The 19,317-nt window shown below is 36.9% G+C and overlaps 1 pseudogene across 1 annotated transcript in view; it reads left to right on the forward strand.

Moving 5' to 3' along the window:
* LOC308338234 (large ribosomal subunit protein uL18-like) overlaps positions 1–19,317 on the forward strand; it is a 112,195-nt pseudogene that overhangs the window by 43,884 nt on the left and 48,994 nt on the right. Inside the window, exon 4 of the transcript in view lies at positions 9,665–9,735. The product of the transcript in view is annotated as a large ribosomal subunit protein uL18-like (transcript). The remainder of the gene's footprint in view (positions 1–9,664; positions 9,736–19,317) is intronic.

Consider the following 19,317-nt stretch of genomic DNA (forward strand, 5'->3'; position numbering starts at 1 on the left):
TCTGTCAAATTAATAAATAAAATCTTAAAAAAAAAACACTACAAAGATATTGAGAGAAATATGAAAGGATTTATATACATGGGGAGCTATACCATTCTCATGTTTATAAAGTCACTAATTCTTCCAGTTGGTTTACTGATTCAATTCAATTACAATTGAAGTTGCAACAAGGTTGGCTTCTGGTGGCGGGTGGGGAGGGGGTATTTATATCTTGATAAGTTGATCCTAAAATAGATATGCAAATATAGAGCTCTTAGACTACCCAAAATGATTTTGAAAAAGAATAACTACCTGACTTTAGAACATATTGTAGAGCTATAGTAATCAAGACATGGGATATGGGCAATGGTTTGATACACTTATCAACAGAGCAAAATAGAGATTTCAGACACAGATCCACATGTACAGTCAACTGTTTTTCAAAAATCATTCCAGAAAGTAAGAAAAAACTTTAAGAGCACTAAATCAATTAAAGATCACATGAAAATAATGGAAATTTGATCCATATGTCACACCATAGATAGAAGTTAACTTGAAATGTACTGCAGAATTAGAAACTATAAACTTCTAGGGAAAAAAAAAAGAATAACTTTGTAACCTTTAGTTATGCCAAGATTTCCTAGGCAGAACACAGCACAAAGCACAGAAGAAAAACATGATAAAATGGATTTAATCAAAATTAAAACTTATCAAAGGACATAATTAATAAAATGAAAAGGCAAGCCATAGGCTAAACATAATTATTCCCCAATTATATTAACAACAACAAAATCCCTGTTGGGAGGGGAGCCACGATAAGATACAATAGGCTAAACCCTCAAGACAGAGTTAACGTTGGAGAAGATCTAAATGAATCGAATCTCATTTGCTCTTGGTTGGGGTGTCAGTTGGTATAACCATATTGCAAAACCATTAGTATTATCTACTAATGCTGAATATAAGCTTTCCCACGAAGCTAGCATTTTCACATCTAGCTATATGCTTAACAAGAACACATAAATATGCATAGCTCTGTACAAGAATATGTGCAGCAGCAGTATGCATTATTGCCAAAAATGGAAAGAAAGTTAAATATCCATTAGCAGATAAAATTTTGCAGCTGCATAAAATTAAACACCATGCAGCTTGAAAACGCAATACCACTGCAACACACAACAGCATAAGCTGAGAGGAAAAGAACAATGCGGTGAGATCGGAAATGCAGTGAATGGTCTAATTCTTCAGGGACTTGGCAGTTACAGTGAGGAGACTGGGTTTTTTGATCCATCTGATGACAAAGGCATGGACAGGTGTTACAGAGGAGAGTGATCAGATATGATTTACATCTTTTAAGAAGGTTGCTCCAGCTGCCCTGTAGAGAAGTGGCTGGGATGTCAACCAGAAAAAAAAAGCCAGGAGATTCATTAAGATGTTAAAATGGTCCAAACAGGGGATGACTGCCTCCAACTAGAAAGTAGTAATGTCTTAAAAACAATTGAAAATGAAGAGCTTCCAGACTGGTGAGCCAGAGTCTTTGTACATGCTACCATGATGAGCCCCAGACTCCACAAGGACAGAAGCTCCTCTGTTTGAAAGCTTGCCCAAGCATCACTTCATCTGTTAATGTCTATCTTTTAATATTCTTTGTAATAAATCCATAAGCTAATGAGTAAAAAAAATGAATAGGAATAAACTACCCCCGTAACCTAAAATAAAGGCCAGTATTTGCTTCCTGATATATTCAAGATTAATTAATTTTTCAAATTACATCATGAGTTTACCTCATTTCAAAATTGGCCAGAATCAACTTCCAGGATGCTCTGTATTCTATCCTAACTCTCAAAGTCAATTCTAACAGATACGGAACTTTCTTCCCCATTGCTTTTTATTTTTCAGATTCATGAATCACTAGACTGTTTTCTGTTATCCGTGGAAATTCTAAAGATGCCACACTTAGTTATAAGGTTACAGAAGCTTCCTTTTTATTTTGGTGTTTACTCCGTGCTTTAACAGAAACAATTGTAGTTGGCACCATGCTGTTATATGTCTGCTTATTTGAATGGTAATGTAAGTTATTAGCTTGTATAGTTTAGTATAAAGCTCAGGTCATTTGATTGCTAATGGTAAATGAGAATAGACTTGATAGGAATTATATTTGCCATACACACATTATCTTTTCTCGAAATTCCCTCCCATTTATCTCTTAATGAAATCTAGCAATGCAGAATGACTATTCATGGACTCAGAATACAAATGAAAATATTAGGAGAGCACACAAGAACTGAACCTGGCACACTTGTGTTAGTAAAGAACCCTCCATGTGTTGACTGATTAGGGTGGAGGGTGATGCAAATGAATAAGAATACTGTCTTTTGCTCTTCTACCAATGAATCAAATGAGATGCTGAAGTGAAACTCCCACACATACCTACAGCACTTTAAAGGAAGCGACAGTGCATTTATCACCTCTTCAAAGAACTCAGATCAGAAGCCTTCGGAGAGTGACTGACTCATCCATAGTGCTGATCTATGCAATAAGCTTGTGTTCTAAACAAAGGGAACTATTTTGGCCACTGTTTGTTGCATGTATATGAATTTTAAGTCCAAAAAAAAAAAAAGTCTTCTGGGTTTTTACTTCAGCCAGTTCCACCACCAAGTTGGACAATAAAGTTACCATAAAGTCACTTCAATTTTAGCTGTATGGTTCAATTTTAGTGTCAGTTCCAGAGTATGAACTAAACTGATTGCTGCTGCAAGGTGATTTTGCCCAAGGAGACTTTTGATAGGAGGCAATTTTCTAGGGTTATGACTTATTCTGAACCTGCGTGTCCTTCTTGGCTAAAATGTTATTTATTGTCTTTCCAATGAGAATGCAATCTTCATGAAGACAGATACTTTGGCTACTGTATTTACCCTACATTCTTAGCACTTATAATAGTCTGGTGCAGAAATTCCAGCTCAGTGAAGACATGAGATTATTAGTGCCGTCCACCAAATATTTCCAGTTTTATCATGCGTATGGAAAGACTACACTTCCATGCCATCCCTTGCCTTGAATTGAGGTCTAGTTATAAGATTTTCTTTGTGACAAAAGTGATCTTTGACATTTTATTTACCATGCAATAGACAATAAGAGACTTTTGGGGAAAAGATAAGACTGGATCCTTCATAAAACTCAGTCAAGGTGGTTTATGGACTTAAGTGTCAAAAACAAAATTTTGAACGTCTAAGTAGAAAATACAGTTGAATATCTTCCAGATACTGAGGTAGGGAAAGACATATCAAGACATAGGAAGTGTTAATTATGAAAGATGGATGTGAATAAAGTTAAAAACTTTTGTTAATATAAAGATAATCCAAAGAAAAGTGAAAATACCAGTTACGAACAGTAAGAAGATATATACAATACACATGACTGGTAAGTAGAAAGACAGCATATATAAAGCACTCCTAAAATGAGTAAGAAGAGACAAACAACTGAAAAATGGCATGAAAGCCAACGAATGATGCTGGAACAACTGGACATCCACATGAAAAAAAATTAATCTAGGCACAGGTCTTACACCCTTCGTAAAAATGGACTCAAGTGATCCACAGACGTACAAGTATAAACAGGAGAAACCTATTATAACAGGAGAAAACCTAAATGACTTTGGGTTTGTTGCGTTTTTAGATACAACATTAAAAACATGATCCATGAAACAAGGAATTAATAAACTGGATTTCATTACAATAAAAAGCTTCTCTGTGAAAGACACTGTCAAGAGATTGGAAAGACAAGCCACAGACTGGGAGAAAAGACTTGCAAAACACACATCTGATAAAGGACTCTCATCCGAAATACACAGAGAACTCTTAAAACTCAACAATAAGAAAACGAACTCTGTCCAACAACAACAAAATAAAGGTACAAAGACCTTAGCAGACATCTCATCGAAGAAAATATATGGATGGTGAATAAGAATATAAAAGATACTCTTCAGTATATGCCATTAGGGAGACACATTTAAGCCGAATGCTCTTGAGCAAGTTACCTGGTTATTCTATGCATAAGTCTCCTTGTTGCTAACATGGGCTGTATATGAGTACTTATTATATGGGGTGTGATTGTCTCAATACATTGATCCATGTGAAGCTTTTCAGTATAGTGCTTGGCCCACAGCAAGTCTTCAAGTAATATTCTCTCAGGTCTTATCAATTACAGTGCTTAGCCTTGTATCTTACAGTCTAGAAAGTCAGTGTTGTTTGAGGTCCCTGTGCTGTTCTTGCTTATACTGAAGCTATTCCTCAGGCATGGAATACTTTGGATCTCCAGCATCTAATCGATATTTAAAGTTGAAAATTAAACACATGTATGAATGAATACATGAATTTAAAAAATGAAAAAGAACAAGCAGGAAATATAAGAGATTCATTTCAAGAAATTAGCTGCATGATTGTAGGAGCTGGCTAGGCAAGCCCAGTCTCCCTAAGACAGGATGTCAGGAAGGCAGGCTGGAACTCTTAGGCACAGGCCGAAACTGCTGTCTACAGGGGAATGTATTCTTCAGAGAAACCTTAACTCTTAAAACCCTTGAACTGATTATGTCAGGCCCACCCAGATTATTTAGGATAATCTCCCTTAATTAAACTCATTGGATTAAGAATGTCAATCATGCAGCACCTGGGTGGCTCAGAACCTGGGCCTCTGCCTTCAGCTCAGGACATGTTCTCAGGATCCTGGGATTGGGCCCTGCATCAGGCTCTCTGCTCAGCGGGAAGCCTGCTTCCCCCCTTTCTCTGCCTGCCTCTCTGCCTACTTGTGATCTATCAAATAAATAAATAAAATCTTCAAAAAAAAAATGTGAAGCACCTTCACAGCAACACCTAGATCAATGTTTTATTCAATATCTGGGGACTGCAGTTTAGCCAAATTTACATAAATTGGCCATCCCAAATGATATGTAATTCTTCTTATGTGACACACAATAATGGAATATATCTTGACAGAATATAGAAAGGATTACACAGGGCTAATGTTTCTTGGAAATTTCCACACAGACTGTAGACTCAGCTCCAAAAAGCCTCAATTAATTGGTGGCTGTGTAGACCTCAATGTAGTTCAATAGTAACTCCTTTAATGTAAGAGCTATAACACTTATTTCATTTTTTTAAAAATTCTCTTTAGGGACTGTTGGTTTCTTTTTAATGGTTTCTCTGTTCATAAAAGGTACTTAATAAAATTGCATGGAAAGTTGAAGAACCAAAAAAGAATTTATTCATTTGCCATGTTTAATATTATTCATCATTCCAAGTCTGAATAAAATTTAAACATTACAAGAATCTTCTGGGGATTAAATTCTAAAATAAGGCAATGTAGGAAGTGTGTGAAAGTAATAAAAATTTCAAACGCAAGATTAAATTATTTGCTTCACTTGGAAGAAATATACTACTTTCCAGTGCAAATGATTACTAATAAATGGAAATGTTTGGTTTCTTCTTGCTCCAATTGACTACAGTGTAAATCACACCAGAGAGTCAACAGGCAGATCTTTGGTCTCAAAAAAAAAGATTAATTTGGGAAGAATTATGAAGCCAAAGAATGCTAAATAAATGCGAGACATTTTCATTAGCAGGATTTGAGCAAAATATTCAAATGAACAGGTGCAGACTCACTGGTTTATGGGACATACTGTACATTTTCATCTATGCTTTAATTATCCTAATTCAAACAGCTGAGACAGGAAAGTGGCTCTCTTTATTGTTTAATTTTTAAAGAGACCATGGCCCACTGCTTGCTGGTTTAATCTAAAGTTTGAGAACCTCTGGTGAAGAAATGCCTTGATTAATTTGAAGAGGATTGTCTTCCAAGTTGTATTATATGATGAGAAGTTGTTGGGGAGGATGCAAAATGCAGATTCCCAGGTCAGATCTGTGATTTTGATCCCACAGGAATGGATGGGAACCAGACTATTTTTGAGATGCTGATTTGAGTCTTCAGGGACAACTCCAAGAAGAAACTCCGCCCTGTCATTTATGTCTGCAACTTGGATTAAGCTAGGCTCTCTGCTGAAACATTTTTGGTCATACCTATATTCTCTTGGCCATCCTAAGGTTTCTCTTCTTTCTTGAAAGTTCTTTTAGCCCTTATCAAATTGTGATAAACAAAATAGAACATGTCATTTCAGAGGGAAGCTGATGAGCTAAGAAATTTCTAAAGCTAGCATAAAACCTGGAGAAATAACAACAACAAAAAAAACCCCACAAAATTTACTTTCCTTCCCCCGGGAGGTTAAGAATGGTTAAGAATACTTTAATTATTTTTGATTTCACATTCTACCAAGTCTAACTAAATGTACTCTCCTAATCAAATGAATTAATAAAAAGGAGTCAGATATGATGAAAACTTGTTTTATTTTCTGGAGTTTTTAAACGTTGCTCAAGAGGATTCGGAAGCTTGTGACTAGAGGACCTTCCCATTTAGTGAGGCTATTCTAGGATGGAATTGACAGTGACCAGGGGTTTGCAGACCCTGGTTACAAACTTACCAACCTCAATCCCTATACTCTCCTGCAGGCTTGGGGGACACCAGAGGGAATTGCTTTCTTTAGCTCAATGGAATTTAACTGCTAAAGTCTATACTGTTTACTCACAAACATTATCACTTTGATTTTCTGCTTTTTATGTCATGTGTGTAAAGTAACAAATATATATGATAAGTAACACAATTTTAACACATTTAAAAACATGTACTTCGTCCAGGCCTTAGTATAAGAAGTCATCATTTCACAGTGACTTCCAGTTTTGTTGTTGTTGTTGTTGTTAGATAAAAAAGTTTATATTTCTTTCCATCTTGATATTACTACGAGTTCTACTGTGATTCCCCCAGAATGTGGAAGCAATAGTCGGGTTTTTGATGAGCCTAAGGTATCATAACCCTGGATAGTGCAAAAATTTCTATATGGGATCTCTTACTGGCAGCTGCCCCAGCATTTGTGGTTTTTTGTTTTTTGGTTTTTTTTTTTTTTTGAAGATTTATTTATTTATTTGCGAGAGGGAGAGAAAGAGAGACAGACAGAAAGCATCAGCAAGGGGAGTGACAGAGGGAGAAAGACAGAATCCTCAAGCAGGCTCCCCACTGAGTGTGGAGCCAAATGCAGGGCTCTATCCTAGGACCCTGAGGATCATGACCTGAGGTGAAATCAAAAGTGGGCCACTTAACTGACTGAACCATCCACAGACCCCGGCAGCAGTAATTTTTTTTTCAAATTCTCTATCATGGTAATTCGCATTAATGTATTTCTGTGCATACCAATCTATGAATAATTTTGGGGGTGATTAAAAATGTTTAGAAGCTGTCAGAAATTAGGAATACACTTGTTAGCAAATCAATAGACTCTTTAAAGTAATTGATAAAATATTTTTTAGTAATTTCCTAGAAATTTGATTTGTTTTTCAGTACTATTCCTTTCTGCTGAGGAGAATATTAGTTTCTTTCCTCTTGTAATTGTTATTATGCTAGTAACGGTAACCATCAACACTTAACCATGCTTGGCTCCCAGCAAAATCATGACTCTGGCAAAGGTTATTTGGATCTGTTTACCACTCTGTGTTCAGAATTTTATTAATTCATACACCAAATATTTGTTCTCAGTGTAAGGTTGCTGGTGACCTTGAAGAGTATGGTGTTAAAGGAATTTGGAATTGAAAGCCAGATGGAATAAGATGTGAGGAGAATGGGATGAGAAGACTTGTTGATAATTTTGAGACGTTTTGCTGCCTTGGGTGACCCAGGCTGATTAATGTGGTAGAACAGAGAAGGCATTTTAAGTGATGAAAATAACAGCATGTTCGTACACTGACGGGATGAACCAGGAGATACTGAAGACATGATGGAGGAGGAAAGGGAGATCTGCCACTCAGCCCTTCAGATGGGGAGAGCAATGGGACCCTGAACACGTGGAGGACTTGGCATTATTTATGGCCACGAACAGTTCATTTTTAGTAACTCAAAGACAAGTTATTTGGGGATTTGTATAGCTATGTTAAATCGGAATGGTGAGTGAGTGAGGATGGAGACGTCTGATAGCTAATAATATTGAAATAATAAAATGTGAAAATTATGAAGGCATTTGGGGGATTTGAGGAGAATGAAAGTACAACAATTATCTAAGGCAGTGAAGGAACAAATAGACAAAAGAAGTACAGAAATGCTGTCTGGTCCTCAGTGCTCCCCTTGAGGTACATGACCATGAATTTCCTGTACAGGTACCAGCTCACAGAAGGCACAGATTCAGATTAATCGTTAGATAAGGTTTAGTCAGGCAATCGAAGTGAAGGGAGGAAGGGGCAAGAGTACTGAGAGGGCCTCTAGGGAGGTGAAATGATGTCATCAGAGGAGAGCCCTAATCTGACAGAATTGCCATCCTTATAGGGAGTGGAAGAAGTAGTAGAGATCTCAGGGTGTACACACTAAGGAAAGGCTGTGGGAGCACACAGCCCAAAGGCAGCCATCTACAAGCCAGAAAGAGAGGCCTCACCAGAAACCAACCTCGATGGCATCCTGATCTTGGATTCTAACCCCCAGAACTATGAGAAAACAAATTTCTGTTGTTTAAGCCACCCATCACTTTGTTACAGCAGCCCTAGGAAAATAATGCACTAACTTTCATTCACCAACAGCAAAATCCTAGAGAAGAAAAATCAAAAGTAGTTTTGAGAGCTTACTGTACTAAGACTATATTTATATATCTTTGCTGACATTTACTCCTAAGTATATTCTCAGTGTATATCCTTATTAGATAAAAAAAATCAAAATGCATGAAACTATTTGAGAATAATACCTGGAAGTATGTCATTATAAACACAACACCAGTATTTGTGAACGCTCCTATGAAGTTCCTACATAATTTCTGTATCTACTATTCCTGGGAATAGAGCAAATATAACTGCATTTATTTTTCCCCTTTTCATGTAAGTTAGAACAATTTAATAATAGAAAGAAATCATTTGCCAAAAAATAATGCACACATGCATATATGACACTTTACTCTTACAGATTGCATATGTTACAGAGAATTCTCTGTAAGACCCTTGGGTCTTGTTTTTTTCTGTGGGTTTGTTATAAACTGATGTCTTAGACCCAGAAAATGATTGTACTTATTTTTTGAGAAAAATAAAGTAAAACTCCCCAAACTGGCCATGCTATTTTGTCATAAACCCAGATGTGCTAGATTTTGTGCACTCCAGATTTTGCTTGGGAAAGAAAAAATGGAGGGGTGCCTGGGTGGCTCAGTCAGTTAAGTATCCAACCCTTGATCTCAATTCAGGTCTTGATCTCAGGGTTGTGAGATCAAGTCCTACGTTGGGCTCCTTGCTGGTGTGGAGCCTATGTAAAAGGGAAAAAAAAAAAAAAAGGAGAGTAAGGAAATTCCTGCTGCTCACAGAAGTGCTAGTTCCTAACTGTGACTGGCATTCCCATTAGTGACATAACTAAAGAATCTATTGTATATTCCTGGGTTATAAGTATGAAACTGGGTAGTTCAAACCATGTCATGGGAAAGGAAGGAAGGAAAAGGAAGGTCATGGTAGGCGGGACCAAAATCAGGAACAGATGAATTAGAAGTGATAAAATTTAAGAATGCTACCTGAAACTTAGTTTGATGTTAGGATTTTAAAACTGAAATGATCTCCCATCAATATTTCAGATTAATTTGGGGGAACGACAGAAGCTTAAAGAAATGGTCCTAGATGAAGAAGAGGAGGATATTTTCAGGAGGTAAGTAGAAGTCAGGCTTGTTTGGGAATTAAAACAAGAAAACAAGCAAATTAGTACAAATGATAAACCCTATTTTGAACAAAAATTCAGTTTGCTAAAAATTTCAATTCACCTTGTCTAGCTCATGTGCATTTAACTCTAAAGCACTGACCACAATGCTGTTACCTTGTAACAACATTTATGTAAAGCTAGGTAGGGAGTATTTATAATTAGAAACATAATAGGACAAATTTGTAATAATTTTTCTTCCACTTAAGAAAGAATTTTGAGGTATAAATGAGCAAGCACTTTGAAGCTATTCCAATTTACATATGTTAGTACTTTATTATTCAAGTGGTCTGCTGCAAACTTCAGGACAGTTATGACTAAGGTGACCATAATTCTAGTATGCCCAGGGCAGCTGATGTTTTATGACTCTTGTTCCAGTACAATTATTAATTGAACCTCTATTCATTCTCAAAAGTATCTTCATTTGCATTAAACTCATTTTGTATTATGACCCACCCACCAGCATTTCATGACACCAACTTTGACAAGCACTGGGTTAAATAATTTACAAATTAACAATGGTTACTTTATACTCATCTGAATTTAAAAAATGATAAAAGTAAAGACTTCCAGGAGTTGGAAGATGGTAGCAGAGCAGGAAGACCCCAGGCTTCCTACAAATACAACTAGAAAATTTCAAATCATCCTACATACCCCAGAAACTGACCTGAAGACTAACAGAACAAACTTTACAATCAAAGGTAGAGAAAAGGCCACATCAAAGAAGGTATGAAGTGTGGAGATGCAATTTGGGAGAGAAACAGGCCATGGCTGCTGCAGCCAGAAAAGGATTAAGAGAGGGACTAGCACAGAGGAGTACATGGGGAAAATAAATCCCCATAGCAATTGGCTTGGAAAGCAAGAGACGCTGAATTTCCTCAGTTTTTAAAACCAGCAGGGCTTAAGCCCTGGGGTTTTAAAGGTAGTGGGTGTGACTGGGATAGAGCCCTAAGGGCACCGTGGTGCTCCAGGAGAGAAAGCAGGCAAACAACAAGCAGACACACAGCATGGAAACGAGAGATCTGAAGAGCCCCTGGAAAGCATAGTAGAAAGGTTATTTGCTCATCTTGAAGCACATCCCAGAGAGGCATCATTCATGGAGAGACTCCACTGGGAACAGAGGAAAGGGCCAGAGCCATCTCCCTTCCCTGCACCTCAGCATAAGCACAGAGCCATCTGCAAGAACCAGTGCAGCCCAAACTGCTACTTAATTTGCTTGCACCAAGACCACCACCCTCCTGCACACACTGGTGTAACTACCCCTCCCAGTCATGCTTGTCTCAGTCCTAGCACAGCAGACCCTTTCCCCCAGAAGACCAGCCTAAACCCCTACTCATACTGCATCTCCCAACTCAGGAGTTTTGTGGTACCTCAGTTCCAGAGTCATAGGTGACAGGTCTTATTTGACAAGCAGATATGAGCACACTTAGTTAAAACACCACATTCAAGTTTGGGACAAACTGCCTACAACAGGCAAAGAGAACATCTACAGGTGACTGGCCTGAAGACTAAAGCACCCAGGACAAAAGAACAGAGCACATACAGCACACATTGGAGACATTCCCTGAATTTTCAGACTCTGTGGAATAGGGGACACTACATTGGAGGGCACCAAAGGAACTCTTCTTCAGAAGGCCACTACCCGCAAGAATAGGAGGCATAGGGGCGCCTGGGTGGCTCAGTGGGTTAAAGCCTCTGCCTTCGGCTCAGGTCATGATCCCAGGGTCCTGGGATCGAGCCCCACGTCGGGCTCTCTGCTCAGCGAGGAGCCTGCTTCCTTCCCTCTCTCTGCCTGCCTCTCTGCCTACTTGTGATCTCTGTGAAATAAATGAATAAAATCTTAAAAAAAAAAAAAAGAATAAGAGGCATAGCTGACTTTCCTAACACAAACAGGTACTGAGCTTTAGATAAAATGAGAAGACAGAAAGATATATTGTAATTAAATTGACAAAATACAATGAAAAGAAAAAAAATTTCTCAAAGGCAGCAGGACAAAAGAAGACAGTAACATACAAGGGAAAACCTGTAACGCTGTCAGGTTTTTCAGCAGAAATTTTGCAAGCCAGAAAAGAGTGGCATGATATATTCAAAGTCTTGAATGGGAAAAATCTGCACCCAAGAATATTCTATCCAGCAAGGCTATCATTCAGAATAGGAGAGGTAAAGAGTTTCCCAGAAAAAAAACAAAACAAAACAAAACCCGAAACTAAAGAACTTCATGACCACTAAACCAACCCTGCAAGAAATATTAAAGGGGACTCTTTGAATGCAAAGGAGAGATCCAAAGTGACAATATAAAGATAGGAAACACAAAAGCAGTAAAAATGAGTATTTCCATTTTAAAAAGTCAAGGAACTCACAAAATAAATGGATATAAAATTATGACAACATATACCTAAAATGTGGGGAGGAGAGGAATAAAGAATGGGTTAGAATTTGACAATCAACTTAATGTAGACTGCTACATGCAGAAAAGGTTATATACTAACCTAGTGGTAACCATATAGCAAAAACCAATAATAAACATGCAAAGAATAAAGAAATCTAAATATATCACTAAAGAAAATCAGCAAACTATGAAAGAAAGACAAGAAAAGAAAAAGAAAATCTACAGATACTACAAAACAAATAATAAAATGACAATAAATGCATATCTATCAACAATAACTTTGCAGGGCACCTGGGTGTCTCAGATGGTTGTGTCTGCCTTCAACTCAGGTCATGATCCCATCTGGGATCATGCCCCACATCAGGCTTTCTGCTCAGTGGGGAGCGTGCTTCTTCATCTCCCTCTGTTGTTCCCCCTGCTTGTGCTCTCTCATTCTGTCAAATAAATAAAATCTTTAAAAAAAATTTTTGGATGTAAATGGATTATCAAATGCTCCAATCAAAAGATACAGGGTGACAGAATGTATAAAAACACAGGACCCATCTATAAATTGTTTATAAGAAACTCATTTTAGACCTAAAACGCCTGCAGATTGAGAGTGAGGGGCTGGAGTAACACCTGTCATGCAAATGGATGTCCAAAGAATGTTGGAGTACCAGTACATACATTGGAGAAAATAGACTTTAAAAGAAAGACTATAAGAAGACACAAAGAAGGACACTGTACAGTAATAAAGAGGACAATCCAACAAGATATAATTGCATCCAACATGGAAACACCCAAACATGTAAAACAGTTAATGGTAAATATAAAGGAACTAACTGGTAATCATACAATAATTGTAGAGGACTTTAATATCCCACTTAATTCAATGGACAGATCTAAACAGAAAATCAACAAGGAAACAATGGCTTTGAAAGACACAGTGCACCAGGTCGATTTAACAGATATATTCAGACCATTCTATCCTAAAACAGCAAAATACACATTATTTTCAAGTGCACATGGGATATTTTCCAGAACAGATCACATATTAACTTATAAAACAAGCCTCATCAAATTAAAGGTGATCAAAGTCATACCATGCATCTTTCTAACCACAACACTAGAAGTCAACCAAAAGAAAAAAAAAAAAATCTGGGTAGTCCACAAATACATGGAGATTAAACAATATGCTACTTAACAACGAATGAGACAACCAAGAAATCAAAGAACAAATAAAAAAGTACATGGACACAAATGAAAATGAAAACACAATAGTCCAAAACAACAAGGATACAGCAAAAGCAATTGTAAAAGGAAAGTTTATAGCAATATAGGCCAAAGTCAAGATGCAAGAAAAATCCTAAACAACCTAAACTTACACCTGAAGGAGATAAACAAAGAACAATAAACAAAACCCAAAACCAGCAGAAGGAAGGAAATAATAAAGATTATAGCAGAAATCAATGATATCAAAACTGAAAAAAAATAGAACAGATAAATGAAACCAGGAGCTGGATCTTTGGAAAAAATATATTAATGAATCTCTAGCCAGACTAATCAAAAAGAAAAAGGACTCAAATAAAACCACAAATGAGAGGGGAGAAATAACACCACAGAAATGCAAACAATTATAAGAAAATATTATGAAAAACTGTATCTTAACAAACTGGACAACCAAGGAGAAATGGATACATTCTTAGAAACATATAGACTAACAACACTGAAGCAAGAGGAAATAGAAAAGTTGAACAGACCAATAACCAGCAAACAAATTAAATCAGTAATCAAAAAACTCCCAATAAACAAAAGCTCAGGACCAAATGGCTTCACAAGTGAATCTACCAAATATTTAAAGAACAGTTAAGGGGAGGAGTAAGATGGCAGATGAGTAGGAGATCTAAATATCATTGGGTCCCAGGAGTTCAGCTAGATAGCTATCAAACCACTCTGAACACCTACAAAGTCAACAGGAGATCAAAGAGAAGAGGAGCAGCAATTCTAGGAACAGAAAATCACCACTTTCTGGAAGGCTTCTAAGAAACAGAAATGATGTAAATGATAGGATGCATTGTGGGTATATAGACACACTATATGTTTACTATACAGACTGTACTTTCCCAGTGAATTTTGTATGTGAGAAGCTGGCTAATCCAGTGAACACTGAGAGTACACTAATGAGTAAACTACCAGATGGGAAATATAGTTAGTACAGGTATTTCTCTATTATCTTGCAATTAAGGCAACTTTATGGAGCATACTTCTCGGGGATCACACAAAGGGAATAAAGATGCTATGAGACTTAAAAAAAAAAAAGTTAATATCCAGTCTTCTGAAACTATTCCAAAAAAATAGAAAAGGAAGGAAAACTTCCGAATTCATTCTATGAGGTCAGCACTACTCTTTACTCATTACCAAAACCATATAAAGACATCACTAAAGAAGAGAACTACAGGCCAATATTCCTGATGAACACAGATGCGAAAATTCTCAACAAATACCAGCAAACCAAATCCAACAGTATATTTTTAAAAAATTATTCACCATGATCAAGTGGGATTCATTCCTGGGTTTCAAGGGTGGTTCAATATTTGTAAAACCAACATCATACATCACATCAACAGAAGAAATGATAAAAACCACATGATCATTTCAACAGATGCAGAAAAAGCATTTGACAAAGTACAACATCCATTGTTGATTAAAAACCCTCAATAAAATAGGCTTAGAGGGAACATACCTCAACATAATAAAGTCCATCTATGAAAACCCATGGTAACATCATCTTCAATGGGGGAAAACTGAGAGCTTTTCCCCTAAGGCCAGGAATAAGACAAGGATGTCTACTCTTATTCAACAAAGTACTAGAAGTCCCAGCTTCAGCAATTAGACAACAAAAAGAAATTAAAGGAATCAAAATTGGTAAGGAAGAACTAAAATTTTCACTATCTAAAGATGACATGATACTGTATATAGAAAACCCAAAAGACTATTCTAAAAACTGCTAGAACTGATAAACAAATATAGTAAAGTCTCAAGTTACAAAATCAATGTACAGAAACTGGTTGTATTTCTAAATATGAATAATGAAGCAGCGCAAGAGAAATTAATAAAACAATCCCATTTACAATTGCACTCAAAATAGTAAGATACCTAGGAATAAACCTAACCAAAGTGGAATCTAACTAAAGTGGTGAAAGACCTGTTACTCTGAAAACTGTAACACTGATGGAAGACATTGAAGATGACATAAAGAAATGCAAAGACATTCCATGCTCATGGATTGCAAGAAAAAATACTTTTAAAATGTCTATACTACCCAAAGCAATCTACACTTTATTGTAATCCCTCTCAAAATGACAATAACCTTTTTCTCAGAACTAGAAAAAAACAATTCTAAAATTTGTATGGAGCCACAAAAGATTCCAAATAGCCAAAGCCATCTTGAAAAAGAAAAAGCAAAGCTGAAGGCATCACAATTCCAGACTTCAAGTTATATTACTAAGCTATAGTATCAAAAGAGTATGGTACTGGCATAAAACCAGACACATAGAGAAATAGAACAAAATAGAACATCCAGGAATAAACCCACAACTATCCATTCAATTCATCTTTAACAAAGCAGGAAAGAATGTTCAATAGGAAAATCAGTCTCTTCAATAAATGGTGTTGGGGAAACAGGCCAGCTACATGCAAAAGAATGAAACTGGACTACTTACACCATACACAAAAATAAATTCAAAATGGATTAAAGACCTAAATGTGAGATCTGAACCTATAAAAATCCTAAAAGAGAATACAGACTGTAACCTCTTTGACATCAGCCATGGCAACTCTTTTCTAGATAGATCTCCAGAGGTAAGGGAAATAAAACCAAAAATAAACTATTGGGACTACATCAAAATGAAAAACTTCTGCACAGGAAAGGAAACAATCAACAAAACTAAAAGGCAACCCACAGAATGGCAGAATATATTTGCAAATGAAATATCTGATAAAGGGTTACTATCCAAAATATATAAAGAACCTATAAAACCCTATACCCCAAAACCAAATAATCCAATTAAAAAATGGGCAGAAGACATGAACAAACATTTCTCCAAAGAAGACATAAACATGGGCGTAAACATGTCTTCTCCAAAGAAGACACATGAAGAGATGTTCATCATCACTTATCATCAGGGAGATGCAAATCAAAACTACAATGAGATATCACCTCACACCTGTCAGAATGACTACATGCAACAACACAGGAAACAAAAGGTGTTGCAAATTTGGAGGAAAAACAAACCCTTCTGCTCTGTGGGTGGGAATGCAAACCCATGCAGTCACTGTAGAAAACACTGTGGAAGTACCTTAAAATGTTAAAAACAGGATTACCCTATGGTCCAGCAACTGCACTACTGAGTAATTACCCCAAGAATACAAAAACACTAGTTCAAAGGAATATACGCACCCAGAGTTTATAGCAGCATTATTCACAATAGCTAAGATGTGAAGTAGCCCAAGGGTCCACTGACTGATGAACGGATAAAGAATAAGAATGGGATATTACTCAGCCATAAAAAAGAATGAAATCTTGCCATTTGCAACGACATGGATGGAGGTAGAGAGGATAAGGCTAAGTGAAGTCAGTAGGTCAGAAATACAAATCCTGTATGACTTAAATCATGTGAAATTTAAGAAACAAAATAAATGAGCAATGGGGAAAAAAGAGAGAGAGAGAGAGAAGGGCAAACTGAGGAACAGACTCTTAACTGTAAAGAACAAACTGAAGGTTACCAGAAGGGAGGTGGATGGGGGAACAGGTGGAATAGGTGAAGGGGATGAAGAGTACACTTACCACCATGAGCATTGGGTAATGTATGGAATTGTTGAATCTCTGTATTATATACCTGGAACTAATATAACATTGTTCTATTATGTTAATTGGAATTAAAATTAATAAAATTTTAAAAATATAAATATAAAAAAACACAAATTATTTATACTTTATATATAAATTCCAATATAAATAGTATCTCCCACTTTATGCTAGTGACTAATCCTTGGTATAAATGAGTTCACCATTAAAGAAATTTTATTGCAAAAGGAAATGAGAGTTAATGTGGGTGAGTGCAAGATTAAGTGTTAGAGTAGGAAACATACAAAAAAATAGATTATAATCAATAGATTACATATCTCGAGGCAAGTCTGAATTTGACCTTCTGAGGTCGAGGTTCGCCCATCACATAACACAAAGAATGTGTTACAGGATCAAGGCAAGAAGGTTGATTGTCAAAACTACTTCCTGAAACAGGTCAGGAATTAAGAGACAAATTAAAGACATGTTATGGATGAAAATATTAATTGGTTTAAAAAAGAAACCACATTTCATAGGAAACTAGGAACTGCTGGACCTACTGGGAAGTCACAAAAAAGGAAAGGGTCAAGTAAGAGAAGAGTCAGAAACAGATCAGAAGAAGGCCCCAGGGTTTGGATCTTGACTGAGACAAAACTCAAACACGGTGAGCTCTTTTCCTAGCTTTCTTCTAAGTAAGTCTGTAATGATGGCAAACTGACTGGTCTGTTGACTTGGCTGTGAGTGACCCTAGTGACAAATGAGTGACTTAGGCTCATTCTCCTATCAAAAGCAAATGGACCGTTATGCAGATGGTGCAGAATTAATTTAGAATTTAGGTCAAATTTAGAATGTATTTGAGTTGTACTTTAAAATAAACCAAGACCAGTAAATCCAGCTGATACATTTCTATAAATAGATGCAGTGTGGGGGCCTCACTTGTGGGTCGTATGGTACCCATGTGGGTAAAAAAGCAGTTAATATCCTAGAACATTTGTTTGAGATGATATACTCTTGACCTCACCAAAGCATCTGTCTATATGTAAATACTATCATGATTCTGTCTGTCAGAACTTTGAAGAAGCAATTTAAATCTCTGAGCAATCCAAATCCCTGTGGAATGTAAAGATTTCTTTTCTTGACAAATGTGGAGAGTCCTTTTTCATTAATGCAGCCATGGGAAGAAACAGTGACAGAATAGTTGCTACAAGGGTAATGCCCTGAAAGAGGTGAATTTCTGTTTAAGGCAAAAAGTCTGAAAGCACAAAGCTCTCTGTGATGAGTCCAATAGAGACGTGGAAAGCATTTATAGATGAATGACCTTCCCTCACCATCACCTGGATTTGTGAATGGCTTCTTCAGTGCTCCCTGGTAACGATACTGAATATCAAGTGTTCAGATCAGCACTAACAGAAGGTGACCTGGACTAGATCCAGGACCCTGGCCGAGCCGTTGATGTGCATCCAGGAGCCTGTTGAATGAGGGATCAAGGACTTGTAGGTTATCAGACAGAATAATGGACAGAAGTGGGACAAAAGCAAGCAGAATGAGGGTATCAGGAGCAGGCAGCCAACAGTAGGGCAGAGCTGTGGAAGGCTGAACAGGAGTACTACATCCTGGCCTGTGAGGCACTGCCTGGGAAGGACCAGCCTCCCTTCGAAGTAAAGGCTGATTAACTTCCAGGGCTTCCCTGCCTTGAATGAAATGTGTTATTGTGGGCCAGCTATGTCCCAGGAACTAGCCTTGCCCTGGAAATGCTGTGAAGAGCAAAATCAACATGGTCTCTGGGTTCATGAAGCCTGGAATCTAGGACAAGATATAGCTATTAACCATATCATTATGTCTATATATATATCTCTTTTCAATATTGCATTTTTGGAGCGGACTTCAACTTTTTTAATTTTTTCTCCTTTTACTCCAAACAAAGTAGAAAAAAATAATACAGGATTAACTCACAAAAGTAATTAATTGGTACAACGTGTGCACACACAAAATAATCCAGATAAGATGACAGGCTTACTTGCAATGAGGAATCATATATAAATTGAAGTACTTTAGTTTTTCATATGAAACAGTTAAAAAGAAAAATCAAATGTGCTACATGAGTGCTACTGTTTGCAGCAATATGGAAGAGAAGAAAACAGCCCTTATTCAGAGATAGAGACAAGTTCTAGGTTTTACAGCATCTGCGCAGTAAGTTCACAAGGCTATACCAAAGCTAATTAAACTGAGTATAAGAACTGTTCCCAAACAGGTCACATTTTTGGCCCACAGAAGTTCATTCCTACAGAGTTCAACAATTTTAAATTTCTAGAGGCTAAGA

This window comes from Martes martes, assembly GCF_963455335.1.
Source record: "Martes martes genome assembly, chromosome: 2".
In the NCBI taxonomy this organism is placed as follows: Eukaryota; Metazoa; Chordata; class Mammalia; order Carnivora; family Mustelidae; genus Martes; species Martes martes.